This window comes from Cryptomeria japonica, chromosome 11 (genome assembly GCF_030272615.1).
Source record: "Cryptomeria japonica chromosome 11, Sugi_1.0, whole genome shotgun sequence".
Taxonomy (NCBI): domain Eukaryota; kingdom Viridiplantae; phylum Streptophyta; class Pinopsida; order Cupressales; family Cupressaceae; genus Cryptomeria; species Cryptomeria japonica.
The window spans coordinates 180,561,208-180,585,656 of NC_081415.1; the positions used below are offsets into that span (position 1 = coordinate 180,561,208).

Genomic DNA, 24,449 nt, shown 5'->3' on the forward strand with positions numbered 1-24,449 from the left:
GGTACTTTTCATGATGAAAGGTACAAATTGGTTGAGGGGTTGATAATGTACAAAGGAAGGATCTTTATAGTGGCTGAATCTAATAAGCTAAAAGAGAAGATTTTGAAGACTTTCCATGACATCCCCCTTGCTGGCCACCAAGGTTACTTCAAAACATACAGGTAGATCCGAGAGAGATTTTCTTGGAAGGGACTAAAAAATGATGTTTTGAAGTACATCAAGGAGTGTCATACATGTTAGAGAAACAAAGATGAGCACACTCCGCCAGCCGACTTGTTACAACCCTTGCCCATTCCCGGTTAAAAATGGGAAAGTATTTCCATGGACTTCATCACTGGGTTGCCACAGGCTCAAGGGAAAGATAATATTTATGTGGTGGTAGACTGGCTAACTAAGTTTGCTCATTTTTTTGCCATCACCAACTCTTTTACAGCAACTCAGGTTGCTGAAGTGTTCTTTTGAGATGTGTTCAGATTACATGGGTTACTAAGGAACATTGTGAGTGATAGGGACAATAAGTTCCTAAGTGCCTTTTGGCAGGGGATCTTCAGATTATGTGGTACTGTGCTCACTCCAAGCACAAGTTATCACCCACAGACTGATGGGTAGACCGAGATACTGAATAAGTGGTTGGAAGGATATCTTAGAAACTATGTCTTGGAGCAGCAGAATGCATGGGTGAGATGGCTTCACCTGGGAGAGTATTGCTACAATTCCTCCTACCATATGTCCATCTGGATGTCACCATTCATGGCACTATACGGTTATGAAGCTCCTAGATTCGCTGACTTAGTATTTGGTGATAGCAGAACCCCTCAAGCGAAGGATATGATGCAACAAAATCAGGATATTCTGAGGATTCTAAGGGACAATCTCCCACATGCACAGAATCAGTAGAAGTTGTATGCTGATCAGTAGCGAGTCGAGCGCACCTTTGAGGTGGGCGACATGGTTTACTTGAGGCTCCATCCCTACATACAGTCTACTCTCAAGAAGAGTGGGGTTGAGAAATTGAATCCATGATTCTATGGGCCTTTCAGAGTCAGCAAGAGAATTGGAGAAGTGGCATATGAGCTGGAATTACTGGCAAGCAGCAGGATTCATAATGTATTTCATGTGTCATGCCTCAAGAAGGCTTTGGGACACAACGTTGTTGCTTCAGCTGAGTGACCTCCGCTTGATGAGGAGGGAGAGCTAGTTTTGGTTCCTGAAGCTATCCCTAATTTCAGGGAACGTTCTTTGAGAAGGGTGATCAAGGAATACTTGATCAAATGGAAAAATTTACCAGCAGAGGATGCTACATGGGAAAATGAGGAGATTTTACTACATCTTGCCTTACAGTTGCTTGAGGACAAGCAATTTTGGGGAGGGCGGACTGTAATGTCCCCTTCTCGTTGATGTCTTTCCAGTGGTCCATTAGCCTATTCCTGAGACCCATAGGCTAGATGGAATGAAGAATGAGGGTCAAGCATTGATGAGGCGAGAACTTACTATTTTTAGTAAGTCAGGGGTTGGCCGTTTTGGCGATACTGTCCTACTGAGCTCTCCATGCTTTGTCACTGGATGTGAAGATCATGCTTTTTGGAGCAGTAGTTCATGTCTTAATATTTTTAGTAAGTGGCAGTATGACATATTTCTATTTTTGGCAGTGGACAGGGTCCTGATCTTGCAGCAGTTCAGTGGTCTTCCTTGCTCAGCTTCATCCTGGTTTTGGCAATAATCAATATTGGAGTCATAAGTGATATAATTAAATATTATTTCCTTATCCTAAGGTTTAATATTTAATTAATTTGATTATTTTTACTACTGATTCATGGCCTTGGAAATTGCGCATAATGTCTCCTAAGTGCTAGGCGAATTTTATGTCTAGAAAGGGACGCCAATTTTATATTGGGAGATATTATTTTACTCACCACAAATGTTTGCTAAGTCAAAATCGTGGTCTTATGCTTCTTGGCATAATTCTTTGACTTATGGTATGGGTGCCTTCCTTGGGTCCACTAGGTAAAGGAAATGCAAATGGAGAAGTTGAATCTGGGCGAATTTGTGAGCATTTGCATTTGGTTTTGGGGAGTTAGAAGTTATAAATAAGGGCATTGGGCTCCCATTTTGATCATCATATGAATTTGCATCGTTATGCTGCCGAATTGGCGATTGAAAAATCTGAGCTTCAAAGTGTGGCTTCTTAGCTAAGTCTCAGTTTCGTACTTGCAAGATAGTACCTAGCTGTGTCCATGTATTTGCAGTGTTGTTGGTGAGAGAGTTGAAGATTGTGGAGTGTTTTATGTGAGATTGGAATGTTTTCTGGTTGTTGGTCGTGAAATTGCTGAAAGTGTATTTTGCTCATACCTCTTGGCCAAGTGATTCCATCATTCTGGGTACCAGCTCATCCATCTTTCCTACCACTGGCAATGCATCTTGTAAGTTTTTAGCATCTTACGTTGAGTGTGGAATTTTATAATGAAAATTGAACTTCCCAGGTTAGGCGTTGGGTTTAGTGAGTGCATTGGGAAGCGTGCAAAATAAATATGGGTGTTTTGATAGCTTCCTTTGGGTTTGTTTTCATTGTGGCTGGTGTAGCATTAGTTTAGAACTGATTTTGGGCTAACTGGGTGAGTAATGAGAGAGTTATGAGCATTTTAGTGAATCCCTAGGTTGCTGGTTTTGCATTTCCAGCCTGCAGATTTTGATGTTAGCAGAAATTTCATGCTTATTATTTGGATGTTCAACATCGCTCTTCTTCTCTCACTATCTTGATTATTGTAAGGTTAAGTAGTAGTACTACTAACCAATTCTGGCTTGTAAACTCTCATCCCGCTGAAAAGAGGAAGAGACTGGCTTGCCGCCTATTTCAATTGAATTGTAATTCAGTCCTTCCGCTGCATAAGCGGTCGAGTGATGATTGATTGTAATGGTCTTGCCGCTGCATAAGTGGTTGAGTTGAGTTTGTAATTTCAGTCCTCCCGCTGAAATATTGCGGTCGAGTGATTTGTGTCTTTGTGTGTTTCTCTTGGCTAGTTCACCACCAAGTTTTTGGCTTTCCCGCTGGATAAGCGGAAGGGGCTGGCTTGCCGCCCAGTATTGTATTCCACTTCTTCTTTCAGTAGATTTGAGATCTAACGATCCCCTATTCACCGTATGCTCTCACCTTCCCACATTGGGCACTTGGTGATCAGAAAGTGGAAGGGTTGCATTTTTTCAGCAAGTTTTCAGTTTATGCTTTCTAACGTTAACGGGTTATCTGTTTGTGGATGATTATTATTGGCCTAAAAACAAAAAAAAAATAACTGGGATATTACAGTTTATTATTAGTCAAACCCTAATTAGGGTTTGCATGGCGTAATATCAACCCTTGATTCTAATTCAATCTTCACCATTCATTGTCATTTTGAGGACTATAAAAGGGGCTAGCCCCGTTCATTTGTAATAAGGGAGAATTTTGTGAAATTCTTGCTAGAAACTACCCAAATAAAAAGCAGCTCATTGAAGTTTTGGTAGTTACTTGTATTGTTTTGGGAGTTTGCATGGTTTCCTCTTGCTTGAGTCGATTAGATTTTCTTTCAAATTGTTAGACGAAGTACTTTGGTTTTAATGGAGAATGTGACGGTGTTTGGTGAATTTCCATGGCTCATACGTTTTGCATCTTATTGATTATAAGTTGCAATGTAAAGTTAGCCCGAGCCTTTTATATAGATGGTTAAATTCAATCGTTAAATGTGCATTGTTCGTTATGATGGTGTTCCTTATGATTTGAAAATTCTTTGCATAATCCTTGGAAGACTACACGAGTTCTTGTGGAGTTGTAGTTGATCTTGGTGAAGTAGAACTTGGTTTATTTGGAATTCGTCCATTAGAGCACTATCCATTGACATCAGTGTCCTTAAGAGTAGAATAGAATTTCTCAGCCCTTACTCTCTTTTACTTTCAACATATTTCGTTGGAACATTTGAAAACACTTCTCACTGCCAAAACATTCACATATTTCCTTGGAGTTTAAAATTGTCTGAGTCTTCCTGAGAAAGGATCGATTCACCTCACTTAAGTCCCCCTTGGATTACCAGCATACATAAAGTCGCATGTCCGTAGTAGGAACCTTGGAGTCGCCTCTATGATGTTCACAATCTTAGAATATGAGGGGTCTTTTCTCAAGAGAGGATAGAGTGTCCTTTGACACTTTATTCTATGTTGGTGTGGTCATAAAACACCCATCAACAAGTCCTCTTTATATTGGGTTTAGGAAAATAATACTTCCTATCAATATGGAAATTGAATTCATTTCCCTCTCTATAGCTATCACCCTCTCTATAGCTATCATCTTAAAACCTTTTCCAAAACCCATCATAGAAACCACTATGTCCATCACTCTCCTCCATATGATTTCCTTCAATAAGAGTATCCTCCAAATTAAAACTATGGTTGTAGGATCATTTATCACTAACAATGATGATTTCCAACCTCATCAAGTAATGATACAAAATATGTGTGCAACAATCTATAGCTACTCAAAAAAATGGTTATCAAGATCAACAATATATGAATCATAGTTGAGCTACTTGCCAAAAGCAAAAACTCTCCAAGGCCTGAAAAAACAAATTCAGTGGAAACTTGTCAAAAAACTCGACAACTTAAAAAATTGCTTAAATTTAATTAGAAATACATTTTTTTTGCAAAATTCAATGAAGAGATGCATCCAATGAGTCAATAAATGGGTACACAAAAGAAACAAGCCGAGCCTCAATATATTCATTGATTTAAATGCAAATTGGGTATTGTTAGAAATTAGGATATTAGGATACTAATAATTATAAACAAGATATAAAATAAATGAAATAAGAATCATACATGCATAAATATAGACATTACACAAGCTATACATGGGCAAAACCCTTTCGGGTAAAAAACCCCATAAAGCATCATTTTATTAAAACACTTACAAATATAGTCTATCATATAATAGACTTGAACCTGGGGATACTCCAATACTTCCACATGGCCAATAATACCTCTTGTGCATAGTGATACAACTCACCATAAAGCTCCAAATTCACACTCCTCTCAAATGAGAGAGAACCTCCTTAAATATAGGAGGAAGGGTGACTTCACTAGTCACACCTTTTCAATAACCCCCACTCATAAACAATTAATAATCTAATAGTTATTAGATTATAATTATTTCAAATGAGATATGCTTATAAAGCATATAATATATAAGGTTTTATAACCTTATATTAGAACATTATATATAAATGTTATAAGGATGTGATCCCTAATAACATTATGTTCTAACAGGTACAAAATCACATCCTCATGTCGAATGTTGATGGTTGGAAGCAAAATAGCAAATAGATTTTGTAAAACTAAAAGTAAATACATCAATACAATTACATCTTCCTCTTCCCATCTCTAGTAAAAACTAGGGGAGAGGTAGAACTGGAGGGTCTAGTCCTAGGAGTCTGTTGTGGTTGTGCCTCCTCACTTGGCACAATTGGCTATGGCTTGACCTCCATCCTGGTTGTAGCTCAAGCTTCTCTTGACATTAGCAATGACTCCTCATCATCCTCATCCTCCTCAATGTCATCCAATGTGAACCCAAATCCATGCCCCTCCTCCTCCATAGCCTGCCTCTCCAAATCATAGATGTCATCCTCAGTAAACAATGGAGGGCACTCTTGCGATGCCCAATCATTGTAAGGATCTATATCATCCAAATTAATTGGACCAGTTGGTGTTTCTTCTACCTTCCTTGTGCGCAACCGAAGATTATATTGCACAAAGACAAGGTCATTGAGGCGTTTTTGAGCTAACTTGCTCCTCTTCTTTGTATGGATGGCCTCAAACAAGCTCCAACTGCGCTCACAACTGAATGAACTACAAGATTAGCATGAGATTCTAAGGACAATTTTTTTGAGATTTGGGGCATTTCCACCCCAACTTCGCCACCAAGCATTTGCAAAATAAAATATTGAAGAGTTAGAAAGCAAAGTAAACATTTTTTATCAAATTATCAATAGTTGTAACTTGCAAACTTTAATATTTGAAATTTGTAGCTTGTAAGATATATGTGAAATACTCCAAATATTATACCTGGGGTTTGAATGATTCTTCCTCTCTTGGCTAGCTCTAAAGAGAATAGCTTGCCGCTTGCTTCCTCGTAAATTTGGAATTCGGCCACATTGAGGTCTCTCACCTCAACCTAAGGTATCATCCTTTGAGTGTATGTAGTGGGGCCCTCCATGACCTCTCCATTGGGATCTAAGTAGGAATCCTTTAACTTAAAACGAGGATTGAGGAAGTATCTTGTTGCACGAATGGGTTGGTGGAGTTGATTGTTCCACCTCCTATCAATAATTTGCCATATGGGACCAAATTTGAGGCTGTCCCCCTTGTAGTAATTTTTGATAGACTCCTTGGCCCTATCCATAGCCTCATAAACATACCCCATTGGGGTTTGATCCCGATCTACCAAGCAGAGAACTCTAACCAAGGGCTTCGACACCTACAATTGAAAAATAAAAAATTACAAAAAATTTAATCATTAAAGTTACAAATTAATAATGAGAGACTTGAATCAAAAGAAATTAAATATTCAAGTTTTGAAGTTACCTTCGCAATCTCTACAAATCTTTGTGCAAATAGGTTGTCAAAGACTATGCATACAATGCCCTCTCCTTGAGGCTTCTTTGAATAAGTTGAGTCTAGCCATGCTTGAATCACAAACATTTGTTTCAAAGCCATCGATGCACCTAGAATGCTTTACAATGTTAAGAAAACCATTGCAAACCTTGTGACACCCGCTCTTACCAACTCTTTCCCTTGGGTGCATACTCTCATCAAGTGAAAAACCCAATAGTGATTGTAGATGTATTTTCTGATCCTCCTTGAAACCTCTACAACTAGTGTCACCTAATAAAGTTTTCCTATGTCCTCCAAAAGAAGGTCAAGGACATGTGTTGCACAAGGTGTCCAAAAAAGAGGGGTGTTTCTCTTGGAGGATTCTACCAACTGTTGCATATGCTGCTGCATTATCGGTTATTATTTGCACCACATTTTCAACCCCCACCTCCATGACAATTTGCTCCAACATTAGAGCCAAAGTTTCAGCATTTTCACCTTGTTGGAGGCATCCATTGATTTCAAGAAAACCACATTATTCTTGCAAACAACCAAAAAATTAATGATAGTGTGGTTTTTGCCATTTGTCTAACCATCGGAAAGAATAGTGCAGCCATATTTTTTCCATTCTTTTCTTTGGTCTTCCACCACTTGTCTTGCCCTATCAAGTACATTTGTGGGCAACCTACAAGTTCGAAGTGGAATTAAGTCTTAGTACACAATTTTGATTAAAAAACAAGTAAAACATTTAAAAATTAAAACAAGTGGACTAAGTTACTAGCCTCTCACCCAAGTCCTTGTGAGAAGGGGCCTTGTATCCTTTTCTTGAAACTGTCAATGTGGTAACCAAATTAAGCCAATAAGGATTGTCTATCACATTGAATGGGATGTTGTTGAAGTACCAAAAATCGGCACATGCAATGTCTGTTTGCTCATGCACCTCGCTATTCCACCTAGTTGCCTCTAATGATGGTTGTGCTCTAGGTGTGTTCCTGTGCACGAAATAATCACCTATAGACTGCGACATTGATGGTGGTGTAATTGGTGCTCTACTAGAAGTAGTTGAAGTGGTGGCCAAGGTGGTACTAGATTCACAGATACGTGGGCCATGAAGAGAGCCCACTATGCCTTGAAGTGCTACTTCTTCAAGGTCGATTGGAACACCTCGAGATTCAACTATGGATACTTTGATGGCTAGTTTTTCCCTCTCCCTTTGCAAATTTTTCTCTTCCCTGACTGCAAGTAAGGCATTAGTTTCTCTTTTTATTTCCTCTGTGGCCCCAAGACAACCTCTAGCATCATTCTTACTGATGCCTGCAAGGTGGTATTTGAGGTAGTTTATGCCTCCATGAAATTGTATTTCACATTTAATGTATATTATTGACCCAGGTTCCAGTCCTTCAAATGCATACTTCAAAGCCTTGTCTCTAGCACCTTTAGGATGAGTGCCTACATATCTAGATGGGCATGCATCAACTTGTTGATGGTGTTTTTATGCACTATGCAACACATAATAAAATACTAAGTATTCTATCCTCTCTTGAACAAAATCCCTCTTATGCTAAGCTGTGGATCATTGGAGGTGACTCCAAGGTTCTCGAATGTCAGGTCTTGATGTGCTTTTGGATAGACTTAGTTGTTTGATGTGATTTTGCTGGAATCACAAGGTGGACTTGCGTTGAATGCTTGATTGTTGCTGGAACATAGGATTAACTCGATTGAAAAAAAGGAAAAAAGGATAGGCTTGAGAGAGCTAATCTAATCCTAGGAATGTAAGAGTGATGGACAATCTTTGATGAAACTCAACTAGGCTTTGCTTTGACATACAACGAACATCTCCACAAGGCTAGTGCAATCTCCTAAGGTAAGCGTATGATGTTCAAATCACCACTACAAGCATAGATACCCTCAAGGCGAAGCATATCAATGAAGCAACAATAATTGAAGTTAAGCGTGGCTAAGATGAATCTAGTTGACTATCCAAGACAGTTTATAATCAGCAAGGTGTTAGTAGTATGGATGTACGAATTTCACCATTGATCATGCACAAAGTTCTTCCTTTCATCTAAACAACATGAAAATTAAACAAGAAGTAGAGACCATGCAAATTGTTGAATCAGCATATGGATTTATCCATATCTTCAATGAAGTTTAAATGCTTCTTACAACAAATTCTTGGCAACAATCTTTGCCTTCTCTTCCTACTCCACTCTAACTACTATTGAACTATCCTCTATTCTTGAACTACTAACTATTAACCTTTACAAATGAAGAGGTAGAGCCTTATATAGTTCTCTCATTACAATTGAGTAGCTCAGAACGAATCCCAATTAATGGCCAAGATCGAAAGAGAGAAACCCTAATTAGGGTTTGTTACACCCATTACAGAGCATTTAATGCTTGACCAATGATAAAATTACAATTTTATGGCATATGTCCTCCCTTGAATAATTGACCAATAGATGACGATGGTAGGTGCTTTGAATTTTGTGGTAGTTATCCTCTTTGATGGATGAGTTAGGTACATTGAATTTGGAGCCTTAGCTTTGAATGATATGATTGGCTAAGTGATAACTGGGCACCACCTTGGCTTGCTTGATCTTTGTAACTCGTCACAAATGTGAATGAATGAGGCAGATCTCTTCTTGATCATTTCACTCTTCCTCTTCTTGCTTGGGAATTCCACCTTAGTACTGCATTTGATGTAGACCTTGTGATGTTTGTGCCTGATGCTTCATTCTTGCCTTGAATGCATTGATCTTACTCTTTGTATGATCTTGTGAAATATTTTCCTTCCAGCAACTTCCTTTGATGTCTTCTATGGTGAAGTCTCTCTCTTCATGAAGCGGCATCCTCATGTTGCCTTTTCCCCATCTCTCACGTTGATGATATTGATGCTGACCTCTTGTCTCACTTGTCTTTGATGATGATCCCATCAGCTGCCTTGTATGAGCTTGAGACTCAAAGTATTGCAATGTCTTCCTTGGACCCTTGTCTTTGGTCGTGGTGAAGTCTCGATGTTGTATATGAGCTGATGTTTCTTCCATGCCTTGAAATTGACATTCCTTTGCATGTTGATTCCTCTTGCATCAAACTTGGAAACAAACAATACTTAATCAAACTTCCTAGTACCTTCTCTAGATTTGGAACTGAATTTTTTTGATTATGGAAACATCTGATTTTGAGTCTTATTTTGTGTCTTAGGCCTGATTTATGTCTGATTTCTCACTTTATATGCCTGATTTGATAAGTTTCAGGTCTAAGACAGGCCTGATTTGCATCAGTTTCAGTGGCAAAGGAAGTGGAAGGAAGGAGCATTTTCAGCGATTCATCACTTGTTGATTAACTTGCCATTCTACTCTCTTGTCATGGACCAGACTTTGATAGCCTCTTGGAAGTGTTCTAGCAAATGTTTAAATGCCTCTCCCTTGCCTTAGGTGCAAAATCGCACTTCTATATCCTTAGTACGTTTGGGGTGTCAAAGGAAGTCCTCAATCCTTATGTCACACTTTTGAGGGGTCAATGGAAATAACCCAATCCTTAAGTCACACTTTTAGGGGGCCAATGACAATCGCTCATCCTTAAGTCGCACCTTTTGGGGGTCAAAGAAAGTCAATTAACTCTTAAGTTGCACATTTATCATGGCAAAGGAAGTGATTCCTTTTTTAAGTCGCACTTTGGTATAGCAAAGGAAATGAACAAATCCCTTAAGTTGCACTTTCAGCATATCAAAGGAAGTCATTCAAACATCAAACCTTATGTCACTCTTTTAGACCCTCAAAGGAAATGAAATGTCTTAGGTTGCTGATTGGAGGAGGCAAGGGAAATCATCTAAGATACTTAAGTCGCTGATCCAGGCAATCAAAGGAAGTCTTAAGCTGCTGATCTAGGCAATCAAAGGAAGTGGAAATGTCTTAAGTCGCTGATCTAGGCAATCAAAAGAAGTAGAAATTTTTTAGTTCATTGATTTGACCCTCATTGGAAGCGATCAATTTCCTTCCTAACTTGATATCACTTAAGCCTGCAATCATCTTCCTAGCAACGCACTTAGCAAAAACAATGATCTCATCCAAAACAATGCAATGCAAAACCTTAGTTCGCTGGTTCAAGAGGTCAAAGGAAGTGGAAACCTTAAGTTGCACATTTGGGGGGTCAAAGGAAGTCATCAATATGTCAAGTTTGATAACTTAATCATTTCTCCTTGAACCTCTTCATGATGATTCAGACTTCCAGGCCATCCTTAGAATTTTGAGCTTCCAAAACAAGTTTTCCTTAGCCAAATTTAGCATTTTATTTCCATTAAAAGCAAGCAAAAGATGATGACCAAATGGAATGATCATCGTGAATCATTCATTTCCTAAGCCTTGAAAGCTGACTGGCCTCACTTCATCCTAAAGAGAGAGACTTAACTTGATTACCTTTTGGCCACCTAAGATACTACCTCTTCCAAGTGAAAGGTTAATAGAAAAAGACTAAAACTGGCCTAAAAAGCAGAAAAAAAGTGGGGGTCCTGTTGACGTGTATTTTGTACACCATCATACACAGAATAAAATACCTAAGGGCATCTTATCCTCTCTTGAATAAAGCCTCTAACTGCTGAAGATTCGCATGAAGGATCAGTTAGGATGACTCCAAGGTTCCTTTATGTAGGGTCTCTACGTGTGGACAAGCTCCAGTGGTATGATGTGATTTGCTGGGATCACAAGGGGACTTACATGTGATGATTGAACTTCCGATCTACTTTGCTGGACACAGGCTCTTACTAACTTAGATTTGAAGAAATGGAAAAAGGATAAGGGCGAAGAGAGGATCTAATCCTAATACTAAGAATGTAGGAGCAATGATTTGATTTTTGATGAAACTCTAACTAGGTCTTGTTTTGACATCAATGGAACATCTACACAAGACTAGTGCGATCTTCTATGGGAAGCTTTATGATGTTCAAATCATCACCGCAGGCATAGATACCATCCAAGTTGATGCATATCAATGAAGAGGCGACAAATTGAAATTGAGCTTGAGCTGAACGATTCCAGTTGACTACACAAGGCAAGTTTGCAATCAACAAACTGCTAGTAGTATGGATGTACGAATTCCACCATCAATCAATCACATTCCCTCCATTCATTTAATCATCTACCATCTAAGATTGAAGACTCAACAAGAAACCATGCAAATTGCAAGAAAAACGACATATTTCACCATTACTTCAATGAAAATGGAGTTTGTTTACAATCAATGGCAACAATTTCTTGCCTTGTCCTCCTATTCTACTCTCTAACTACTAACTACTTTCAACTATTTCTAACTATCTCTCTCTAATTCTCTCTAATTCTTTTACAAATGAAATGTTTGGGCTTATATAGTGCCCACAATACAATTTGATGGCTTAGATCAATTCAAGATCAATGGCCAAGATTCAACAATGAAAAACCCTAATTAGGGTTTGTTACAACCATTACATAACATTTAATGTTTGACCAATGATAAAATTGTATTGCTTGGACACATGTCCCTTTTAGAAAAATTGACCAATGGATAGCCAGGGTAGGTACATCGGAGTTTGTGCCACCTTCCATGAGTTAAGTACATTGAATCTGGACATGCTGAGATGGACTTCACTGATTGGAGAAGTGATGACTAGGACGCCACCTCATTTGACACTTGTAACTTGGTAGATATTCAACTTGATGTTGTTGAGAAGCTTGCTTTAAATAATTCATCTGGAACTATTTACTTCTTCAACGAGCCCTTTGTTCTAACTCCTTGTGTCCTTGATGTGCAGGAAGATGATGTACCTCGCCTTGGAACGCTGGATTGAAAGAGGTCGCCCATGTCCTGGCTAAGACCGTCCCGGCGAAGACCGTCCTGGATCCGGCTTGATTTTCCTTGAAGAGACCTCCATTTGATGCCTACACAACATTTCAAAATTAGTAACATGATTTTGCAATACATAACATAAATTAGAGAGCAATTTTTTAGGAAACTTAATGATAAGTCCTTTATTAATCATTTCCTAAAAACAACTGAGCTAAGGGAAAACAAAATTTCAAAATTCAAAAATAAGGCAATGACGATCAAAATTCGAGATTAAAACAAGAGATCTTGCCATACCTTACTTGAGAGCTAACTCTAAAATGCAAAAAGAACAAAATTCGCCTAGGCGAAATTGAGGTATAAATAGTCTTCAATGTTATCTCCTCAAAAGATCAATTTTGCCACCTTTGGATTTCAACGTGATCTTCAAGTCTTGCCTCTTTGACAACTCGCTCAAATGGATCTTCAAGTTCGCCTTAACAAATCCTCCTAGTCTCGCACCTTTGACGTGGTCTTCAATCCTTGACAAATTCGCTCCAACGAAGTCTCCAAGATATCGCACCACCTTTATTAGTAAACTCCAAATCGCACTTCTCCCTTGTCTTCCTTAATTCGCACGTAGAAGGATAAAATGATGATGTGAAAATGAAATCTTCCACTCCCCATATATAGCGCTTGGATTGCATTTATCCCTTAGGCCGACTTGAGGATATAAAACAATTTTTTAAATGATTTTTAAATGATTTAGCAAGGCCAACCTCCCTTTGTAGCGCTTCAAATTCGATTTTTATTAATTAATTAATTAATTATTAATGCCTTACGTTTTTTAATTTGCAAATTTCGATTTTAATAAAGGCAAAAATAATTAATAAAAGATCAACGCCATATTAAATGCTAATTAAATTAGATTTTCAATTTTATCGAACTTAGCATTTAAGGAAATTTGAATTGTTTATTTGGCGCCAAAACTATGAAAATGAGAGGGACGTACCTCATCGCCCTGGTCCCTTGGAGAGGGACAGGAGCGATTTTGCTCTTGTGGGCCTCATTTCACTTCATCACCTTCGAAAATTATATTCAACGGATTCGCAATGCCTCCTTTCATTCATTCATGCCTTGAGATCGGTTGAAATTTGGCGAGAAAATCATCTACAACAAAAATCGCTCTGGTCCCTTCCTGAGGGACAGGAGCGAACTTAAGCATTTTGGTCCTTTGTTGACGTTTGATAATCTTCAATTTGTCTTCAACGGGTTCGATTGACCTCCTTTCTTGCCTTCGAACATAAAATTTGCTTGATCTTTGCCCAGATCGTACCTTATGAAGAATTTCGCTCTGGTCCCTTGGTGAGGGACAGGAGCGCATTTGACCCTCTAGGCAAAAACTTCATCATTTCATTGTTTTTGATCAAGTCTGGATGCTCTATCATGCTCATTTCGTCCTTCACCATGCCTATGATGTCTCGATTCGTCCAAACAAGGTCAGGAATGGCTCAACTAAGCATTTTCGCTCTGGTCCCTTGGAGAGGGACAGGAGCGCTTTTCGCTCTGGACCCTTGGAGAAGGACACGAGCGAAATTTGACTTTTCGCACTCTTTATCAGGATAATTTTAATGGAATATAACAAAGTGACATTTCCTTCTATGTTTCTTCTTTCTTATACTTTAAGTTATATTCCATATATACTTTCAGGATGTTTGAGAGTGGTTTCAGACCTCCAGGAGTTATATTGCAAAATCTAGTTTTTGGAGGTTTTTTCAGTTTCCAGACTTAGTCAAATTTCAGGGTCAGGACATTCCAGACTTAGCCAAATTTCAGGATCAGGACCTCACTCAAGCCGGACTTGGTTATCCATGTGATCTCCCCGACAGCACTTCAAGTTATATTCATTTGATAAAATGCACCTCTTTGGACCTTCTCACATCGTCAAGACGTTAAAATCTTGCAAGGACAAAGCAAAATTGGATTTGTAGCTCCGGTCCTTCACTGAGGGACAGGAGCGATTTTTCCCCTGGAGGCATTTCTGTGCTCATGAAAATCTTCAATTTATATTCAATGGAAAGATCTCGCCTTTCTCCATCACTTCCAATTCGTAATTCATCTTGACCCTGCAGGAATAGTAAAATATTTGAAAACGAGCTCCCGTCCTTCACTAAGGGACAGGAGCGATTTTGCTCCTACAAGCCAAAATAACATGATTTTACACATTTTAACACTTCACAAGGCGAAAACAAATCATTTGAAATGCCTAGGATCAAAAATCAAAAATGTCAAAATTTGGTCAAAAATATCCAATTGGACAAAAATTCACATTTCATCTTCAACACTTAGACAAATTTAAGCTCTGCATCAACATTCCAATTGAAAATTAGACCATTCTGGCGAATCCATTGCATTCAAAATTTGCATTCTAGAAAAGGAAATTCAAAAAGCTCCCAAAACCGACTGGATTCAAACCAAAACCCTAAAAAAAGCAAAGCGAAAACGAGCAAAACGAGCAAAAAACATGGGTCCCCATTTGCAATGGGGCGATGTGTGAAAACGTCACAACAGGTCCCCATTTGCAATGGGGCGATGTGTAAAAATGTCACAAGACAACTGACGGGGCAGACCTTGAAGCTGCACCAATTGTAGGACCTTCTCTATTTCCCATTATAAATTGGCAGTTAAACTACACATACAAAGTGAAAACACAAAGTTAATATTCTAATTAAAAAATTTAGCAAACAAACTTAATTAGTTTAAATAATTTTAGTCATCACGGAAACTTGAAAAAAAAAAGTGTTAGGGTTTTTTTTTTTTTGATAAGTAGAGATTCTTGAAAAAACAGTGAAAAAATTACTAAAAATTATCAGAAAGAGGTATTAAATCTTGTTCATTGGACTCTAAATCAATTTAGAGTATTTAGGAAAGGCCATTGTTGATTTTCTATTAACCTAGATGCAACAAAAAAGAAATAAAATGTTTTAAAATGACATTAAAAAAGTAAAAAAACCTACCTAGGAATTTGATTTTGCTTCAAAATCCAGTTCAAATCTGCTTGTAATCGATTAAAGTTGATGCAACTCACTTAGGAGAGGCTTGGGAGGCTGTTTTCCCTCTTGAGAAACAAAAAAGAACACAAAAATTAAAATTAAAACTCACTTTTTGACGTCCCTTCCCTTTTACACCCGCGTGTGCGAGTTTTTGGCAAATACTCGGGCGAGTTTACTTGCCAGGCCTAAACGCTTGCAAGTTTTTGTCTACTCGCAGAGTAATCCATCTATGATATCAATGATGAAATAATTGCATAAATGACCAAACGAAGAAGAAAATCATGACATGTCCCGTCTAAGAAGGGTGAGGAACCATGTAAGGGATGCAATATGTCCATGAGTAGTCACAAACTAAGATCATTCCTTCCCAAGTCTGAAATTTCTATTGAAATATGAGCTACAATACTTGTGAAAATGTTCATGTGACCTCGTATACAAGTGTGCAAGATTACAATCAACCATATAAAGTTGGAAAATATTATGATTAGAAATATAAATATAATACGATAGAAATGCATCAACAACATAGGCCATATGAAATCTTGGATTAACCATACAATGATTCACATTCCTTGCATAAGCACTAGTATACTATTGCAAACATTCAAAATCAACAACCCTCTAAGAATCATTACACAAGGATTATGTAGTACCACCATGACATATTGAACATCTCCTTGGAGTTTCCTTGTGATAACAATTACCTTCTCATAAGAGTGAGGATTCCTATCAAATATCATTCTTAAAATAGCATATCTTTGAGTTCCTATATATAAACTCAAGTGTGTGTCATCAATTCCCCAAGAATGTGCATAAAAGAACACTTGTTGCTGATATATGCCCATAGCTATTCCCAAAAACTCCCAAGCATATTTCCAAAGATTTTTAAGGATCAACATATCATCAACAATAATAAAATCAAAATTTATCACCTAATTCATTGTAATTTGGAAAGTCACCCTATAAAGAGAGAGCGTGTGTTCCATGTGCTCCTTGTAAACAGATAATTGCAAGTAACATGCTGTCAAATCACAATATAAAATATATTGGTGTCTTCACAGCCAATGGTATGCTGCAATATCTTCTCCAAAGATGATCCTTGAGGCATATGTCTAGACACTCTTCTTTGTTGATATGGAAGCAGTGGAATAATAGAATGAGATCTATGATGCTCATTGCTGAAAATCACAACTTGCATGCTCTTTATCATCAAGCAAATTGCTATCCACTTAGCTTCTTCTAATAGAATGAGATCTATGATGCTCATTGCTGAAAATCACAACTTGCATGCTCTTTATCATCAAACAAATTGCTATCCACTTAGCTTCTTCTACAACACTGTACTCTTCAACACATTGATGTGAAAAATAAAAAATGTAAAACACAAGATTACTCTCATAGATCCATCAAATTTCCTCAATGTGGATTTCTCTCATGTGTCAAGAGTGCTGATGATATGATTTGAGTTCGGAGTATCAGTTGCCCTGGAGTCATACCAATATTCCATCGTATCCTCTATTTCTAAAACTTTTGATCCTCCCTTAAGCACTTTCACTTCTTTAAATGTAAGCTCATCAATGAAACACCACCAACCTGAAGCTCTAAAGATGAAAGCATTAACATAAAGTATTTCCAAACCTATTTCTATCCATACTATATACTCCAACATGCATGAATAAGAGTGAAATATGGAAAAATCATTTGAAATCTCATGGAATAGATTATCACTTGGGTCCCATATGCCAAAGAAATCTTGAATTGGAATTAATATCCCTCTTTCTCTAAGCTGCAAATTACATCCTTATTCCTATCTTCCTCTTTAGAACCTTTTCCAAATTGATAGAAATCTTGAAGAGACATGGTAGGAAATATTGAATCATACCTTGGGCTGCAATGAACATATTCATCCATCTTATCTACTAGAGGTATGATTGAGATATACTCAATAGCTTCATTCTTGTGACTCCAAGCTTCCCACTTAGGGCTCTCCCAAACATCCTCGGTTCCATTTTCAGAATCAGCAAACTTCTCTGTTGAAACCTCTGAAAGTATAGTCCCATAATCTTCTTCTTTCATATTTTCTTGTAAAATCAAACCTTCATCCTTGAATCCACAAATTTTGGGCTGCAATATATAATGATTAGAACTTAAATTAGGATCTTCAATCAATGAAATCATACCTTCAGATTTTTGGGTATAGTTTCTCTACTCTTTGCCATTGATTTGTTTCATGAAGTCTTTTGAATCAGCATTCACTTGTTCTTATTTCACCCTTATTTTTGAATCTTTTTCCAACTTTTCTTCCTATTGTGACGTATTCACACATCGCCCCATTGCAAATGGGGACCCCTACTTTTTGCTTTCTAGGGTTAGTTTTCTTGGCTTAGTCTTTTGGGTTTTTGGCTATTAATCCTTGCATTGGAGAGTTGCTAGAGAGATCATTAGGATAGTAGGGTCTGCTTGAATTGAAGTGGGTTAGTTGATGGTCTAGGTCAGGGTCTCTTTGAAAGCCCCCCCTTGGTTAGGCCTAGGTCTTGTTTCTAGGGTCGAGTCTCGATTGAGTTTAAGGAAGTCTTTGTGTCATGCTAGGAGTCTTGCCTTTTGAGACCTTTGTCATTGAGTTAATGAAGTGAATGGAGGTATGTGAGTATGTGTTCTCAAGGATTCTTCCCTTTGAGGTTTGAGATTGGTCCAGTTAATGAATGATGAAGTTCTTTTACTTCTAGGCATTGATTGATGTGAAATTAACCTATTTATCCTTAGAAAATGCCTAACGACCAAGCCTAGACTTGAGAGTTGAATGAGGAATTTGAGTGATCGTGTCAATTTCGCTCCCGACCCTTCCAAAGGGACATGAGTGAATTCTTCCTTAGCTCTCTTTGCCCTCCTATTTTGGACAAAACCTTGCTTTCTAGTCATGATTGAGGAGAGGATGATCTATCTAGGCTTTGAGAATGAATTGAAACCTAGCCGAATGCACTTAGCCTTGGAAAGATAAGAATTTGAGCTCAAGAAGCAAAATTCGCTCCTAACCCTTCCAAAGGGTCCAGAGCGAATTTCCTTAGATCTCCTAACTTAGATCAAAAGAGCTTGCTCCTATGCCTTGACTAAGTGAGGAATGACTTATCTATGCCTTGACTAAGTGAGGAATGACTTATCTATGCCTTGTGAGAAAGTTGGAACGAGATGGGATGAGGAAATTGAGCCTAATACCTCAAATTCGCTCCTGACCCTTCCAAAGGGTCCAAAACGAATTTCTTCAAAAGCATCTTCTTGCCCCTTATTTGGAACAAATTCATGATTCTATGCCTTGAGTGAGGGGGATTTGATTTGTACATATCCTTGAAGTGAATTCAAAACAAACGTAAAATGAAGGACAAATTGAGTGAAAATATGAATTTCGCCCCTGACCCTTCCAAAGGGTCTAGAGCGAATTTCATCTAAGCTCCTGACCCTTCCAAAGGGTCCAGAGCAAAATCCTTCAAGGGACCTCTTATCTCACTCAAACTATTGAATGAATCCCATTTCAAGTAGATTTGAGGGCGAATTGACTTGGTTGTGATAGAAGAAAGGTGGAAAAGACAAGTCCAAGGCAAGTTGAGTATGAATACAGTCCAGAGAAGCAAATTTCGCTCCTGACCCTTCCAAAGGGTCCAAAGAGAAATCCTTAGAAAGGCCTAATTTCTCACCAAAAACATTGAGTGGACATCACTTTGAAGGCAAATGGACTTGATTGAGATGGAGGGAGGACCCAAAAGCCAAGTCTAAGAGCAAATTTGAAGGAAATGATGAGAGTTTGAGTGAAAATAGCTATTTCTCTCCTGACCCTTCCAACGGTACAAGAGCAAATTTCTCTAAAAACCTCTCCTGCTTCTAACATGGGTTAAAATCCTTGATTCCATGCCTTGAGTGAATGAAAAATGATCTATCCATGCCTTTGTAAGTGAGTTGCAACCAAGTGAGATGAGGAAAATTGGAGAATTTGAGCTAAGAAGCAAATTTCGCTCCTGACCCTTCCAAAGGGTCCAGAGCGAAATTCCTCTTGAGGTCATGTACCTTCCAAAGGTACTTAAGTGAAATTGTTAAGATGCACTTTTGATCCAACATTTTGAACTAGGCACCTCCTTTAGGTGATTTGTTAGAATGTTCTAAGGTGAGAACAATGTGAATGAGGGTGAAGTTTGAATGTTTGAATGATATATAAGATTAATTCCTCAAATTCTCTCCTAACCCTTCCAAAGGGCCCAGAGTGAATTTCCTTAGATCTCCCTTCTTGGTCCTAATTTGCATCATAAACTTTGTTCCTATGGCGTGATTGAGAGAGAATTGATGTGTACAACAAAATAAATTGATGAAAATGTGAGGGATTTGAGCATAATTGAAAATTTCGCTCCTAACCCTTCCAAAGGGTCTAGAGCAAAATTCTCCAAATGACCTAATTCCTCACTAGAAACATTGAATGGTGGTCATACATGGCAAGGAAAGGCTTCAAAATTCAAGTTTAAGATAAAGCCAAGTGAAAAGGGATGTGAATTGAGCCTAAAAATGCAAAATTCGCTCTTGACCCTTCCAAAGGGTCCAAAGCGAATTTCACTGAAGCTCCTGACCCTTCCAAAGGGTCCAAAGCGAAATCCTTAGAAGGACTCCCTATTTCACCTTGTTTCAAGCTAGGATGGAGGCTAGTTGCATAATCATGATAAGTGGAGCATTGAAAAAGTTGAGTTCAAGGCAAAGTAATGATGAATGGAAGATGAATGGCGTCAAAAGAAGAATTTCGCTTCTGACCCTTCTAGAGGGTCCAGAGCGAATTTTCCTAAGATCCTCCCTTTTTCTTCAAATATGGACTAAATTCATGCCTTGGAACCTCAACTAGGACGTTATCATGCCTTGGAGACAATTGAAGTAAAGAAAAATGATGAGAAAGTGAAGAATTTGTGCAAAAATGCAAATTTCGCTCCTAACCCTTCCAAAGGGTCCAAAGCGAAAATCTCATTATAGGTCCCGTCCTTGGAGAGGGTCCAGACTCCAGAGCGAAAATATCATTATAGGTCCTGTCCTTGGAGAGGGTCCAGAGCGAAAATCTCATTATAGGTCCTATCCTTGGAGAGGGTCCAGAGCGAAAATCTCATTATAGGTCCTGTCCTTGGAGAGGGTTCAGAGCGAAAATCTCATTATAGGTCATGTCCTTGGAGAGGGTCTAGAGCGAAAATCTCATTTAGGTCCTGTCCTTGGAGAGGGTCCAGAGAGAAATTAATCCTAATGCCTTCTTGTTGATGATTTAAGGTAAGAAATGCAATGTTAGAATCAATATATATCATGTATTCTTAATCATCTTTTGTGTGTTTTGCAGGTCAATAAAATCAAGTTGGAGGAAGATCAGGCTAGAACAAGGGCGACCTCTTCAAGTTTCATCGTCATCAAGGACACTTCAAATGCGTGAGAGAGGACTCAAAGTGCTTCCAAGTTGAAGGACTTCAAATGTTCAAGGAGTTGCAAGCAATCCTCAAGATCTTCATTCTATCACATAGAGAAATCACAAAATGTCAGAGGAAGGATCTTACAAACATTTCAAGGCGATATGAGCTACCAGAGGAGGAGTGACTTGACCGTGAAGAGGCCTCATCGAGCATAGGATAGCCAAGGAAAGTTACACCATTCATCAAGTATATCAAGGACGAAGGAGGATCAACCAAGGTCAGTGCAATGGTACTTTGAAGAAGCAGATAGTTTTAGAAGAGTTAATCAAAGTTAGCTTCTCATCATCACCACATTGAGTATCAAAAGAGATACGACGTTCCTTGACTAAGCAAGTGTAGGACAAGGTGGCATCCTAGTCACTGTTCCTCCAGTCAGATAGGTCCACATCAACATGTCCAGATTCAATGTACCCGACTCACCAGTGATGGCACAAACTTCGATGTACCTACCCCTGTTTCCTATTGGTTCTCATGCATTGAATGTAATTTTATCATTGGCTAGAGGATTTTGTTGTAACAAACCCTAATTAGGGTTTCATCTTGAAATCCTAGCCATTGATTGTAAATCAATCAGAGCCATTGAATTGTAAAGAGCTCTCTATATAAAGCTGTGGCTCTTCATTTGTGAAGGTTAATAGTTGGTTAATAGTTAGTAAATAGAAGTTAGAATAGCTAGTGATCAAGAAGAGAAGGCAAGAAATTGTTGCCTTGATTGTAAATGAACTCCATTTTCATTGAATTTATGGTGAAGGGTGTTGTTTCTTTGCAATATGCATGGTTTCTTGTTGAATCTTCATGTTAGATGGTAAATGATTAGATTGAATGAAGGAAGTTACTGAATGCACTCACATGGAATCCGCCTAGTCCAAACCACTAGCCTCTTACTGATTGTAAGTGCGCCCTGCATGGTCAACTAGCATTGAATGAGCTTAACTTCAAATTGTTATGCGTCTATTGTTCATGCATTAACTTGAATGGTGATCAGTGTTTGACGGTGGTGATTTGAACATCTTCAGAACTACCCTAAAAGATCACACTGAGCTGGTGTTGAATTGTTCAGTTTGATGGTAGGACCTAGCCCAGTAGGACTCCACCTAGTCATTCATCTATCTTCTTACATTCTAGGTCTTAGATTAGACTCTCTAAACCTACACCTTTTGATATTTCTTTATTTCCCAGTGAGTAGATAGGACTTGAGTTACAGCAAATTCAAACGCTCAAGCATTTGAATGTAAGTCCCCTTGTGATTCCAGCATAATCACATCAAACCACAAAGCTTATCCACACATAGAGACCCTACATATAAGAACCTTGGAGTTATTTCGATTGATCCTTAGGCAAATTTTCAACATTCGAATAAATTTGTTCAAGAGAGGATAAGATACCTTGGTATTTTATTCTGTGTTCTCATGTGCATAAAAAACACATCAACACTTCCTTTCTTATTTTCATGTAATAAATCTTCAAACGATTCTTCAAATTTGTTTGCCTGAACGATACTCAAAAAATTCGAAAACCTCTCCTTCTTGAGGCATTTCTTTCCTTGTGAGCTTTGCATATTCATAAAATGTCTGATCCTTCTTATATATAATAGATTTAATCAAATATTCATCAAACCATTTAGGAAATTCGGAAACTAAAATATCAATTAACAGAACCTTGAAAATAGATCTATAGAAACCTCCCATGATTCAACAACTTGAAAAAAATACAAGCTAGCAAAATATTCTTTTTAAAAAATGAGTGTGTCAACCCTCACACTAGCAAGATCTTAGCTCTGGTACCACTATAATGTCCCATGTAATAAAATTGATCAGATTTGAAAACCCTTTGGGACCTTTAAATCAGGTTTTCACTTTTCAATAAAGATTAACACACAAATCGGGTGAGCAAAAATGTCTACTGAATCACACCAAACTGAATCTAAAACTTTTTGCAAATGATAAAAAATGTCTACAATAGATTTTCATATGGATTTTACAACATTTTTTCTGTGAAGTACATCTGATAACAGCAATATATATCTTCTGCAACTTGGCTCAAAGTAGTAACCAAAACTGAAGCCAATACCTACACTCAAGCATCAACTATCAAGATAACTCATTAAACTTTACAGTTTACATCATTTTCCTTATTGAAAACATACACAGACAATACTCATAGATAGCAACAAGCCATGGCCTCAAGGCTACCAAAACACTTCTACAACTTTATTTCAAGTCTGGAGATATAACATAGTTTTGGCAGGCACTGTCAAACAACACTACATTTCATGAAACTTCACTCAACACACAAACCCTTAATCAAATGATGCAAAATATCAGTTTTAAACATGAAATAACAGAAATTTATATCCACCAAGTTGTTGTTGAACACTACAACAAATTGAAATACAAAGCCACAACTTTCATGACAAAACTATTATCAAACCCATACAAATTGTTGGAGAAAACTATGAAATCTAGAATCATTTTGCACAATGGAAACTCTGAATGAGATTGCACCTTGATGACCCTCACACTCCCATCCTTATCTCACCTAGAAACCCTCAAAGTCCCGTTCTAGAGCCTTATTCTCCACAGGTTTATCAACCTCTGAAGAAAAGCAAAGTTTAGCAGGTTCAAAACAAATAGCAAGAGATGAATAATTGGAAATCGAACCAAAATCATATATATAACAAAACTTCATTCAAATGCAAGTTTGGGCACCAAAATGCCAAGAGTAGAAATTGTCATCGCGAAGTGTTCTTTAGGCTCTTATACTTTCCATGTAAACGGCCAATTGTCAAAACTTTCCACAAGCTTCCAAATAGCAACAAAACATGCCAAAATAAACTTTTCTATTTCCCGTGCCACAAATTGGAAAGATTATTTAATTTATTTATCTTTTGTGATAAAATAATATGTTTGTTCAAACCATATCACCAAAATTATATTATTTTTTGGCCTGTCAATTAGTCTTTGTTTGCCATTTTTGGACAACCAGGTTACTACTTTTAGAAAGTGGCTATTTTTAGAAAGGGGACATGACATATGGCTAGTCATAAGCATAATCATATCAGTTAATTTGTAAAAGTAAAAATAAAAAATGAAAAATATCATTAATCAAAACATTTAATTTTCTATGCAAGCACACTAAATCCAAAATGGACAACACAATTTTTATCAAGTTTCTACCCTAGTCCAAATTACAAAAGAACTATGGGTGTTGTAAAAGTGAGTTGTATGGTGAAGTGATTACTCTTTGGTACTTAAACACATTCCTTTGTTCTTTCTATCAGTTCAATCAGGCCCCATCACATTAACCTGGTCGAGTCTATTTATTAGCAGTAGGGGATATATGAAATGAAATGAGAAGAGATCCTTGTCTTGAGGGATTCTTGAGTGAGAACTTTGTTTGGTAGAGTGATCTGGTTGTCCTTTGGCAACCTAGCCAGATCAGCAACACTATCGTTATCATATTGTTTCACAAGAAGTGGAGAGGGTCTGAAGGCCAATCACATCAATTCCAT

The 24,449-nt window shown here is 37.9% G+C and overlaps 1 protein-coding gene across 2 annotated transcripts in view; it reads left to right on the forward strand.

The window, feature by feature from the left end:
• Positions 1 to 24,449, forward strand: part of LOC131068113 (protein CNGC15b) — a 90,464-nt gene that overhangs the window by 32,375 nt on the left and 33,640 nt on the right. The gene's annotated exons all lie outside the window — the stretch shown is intronic.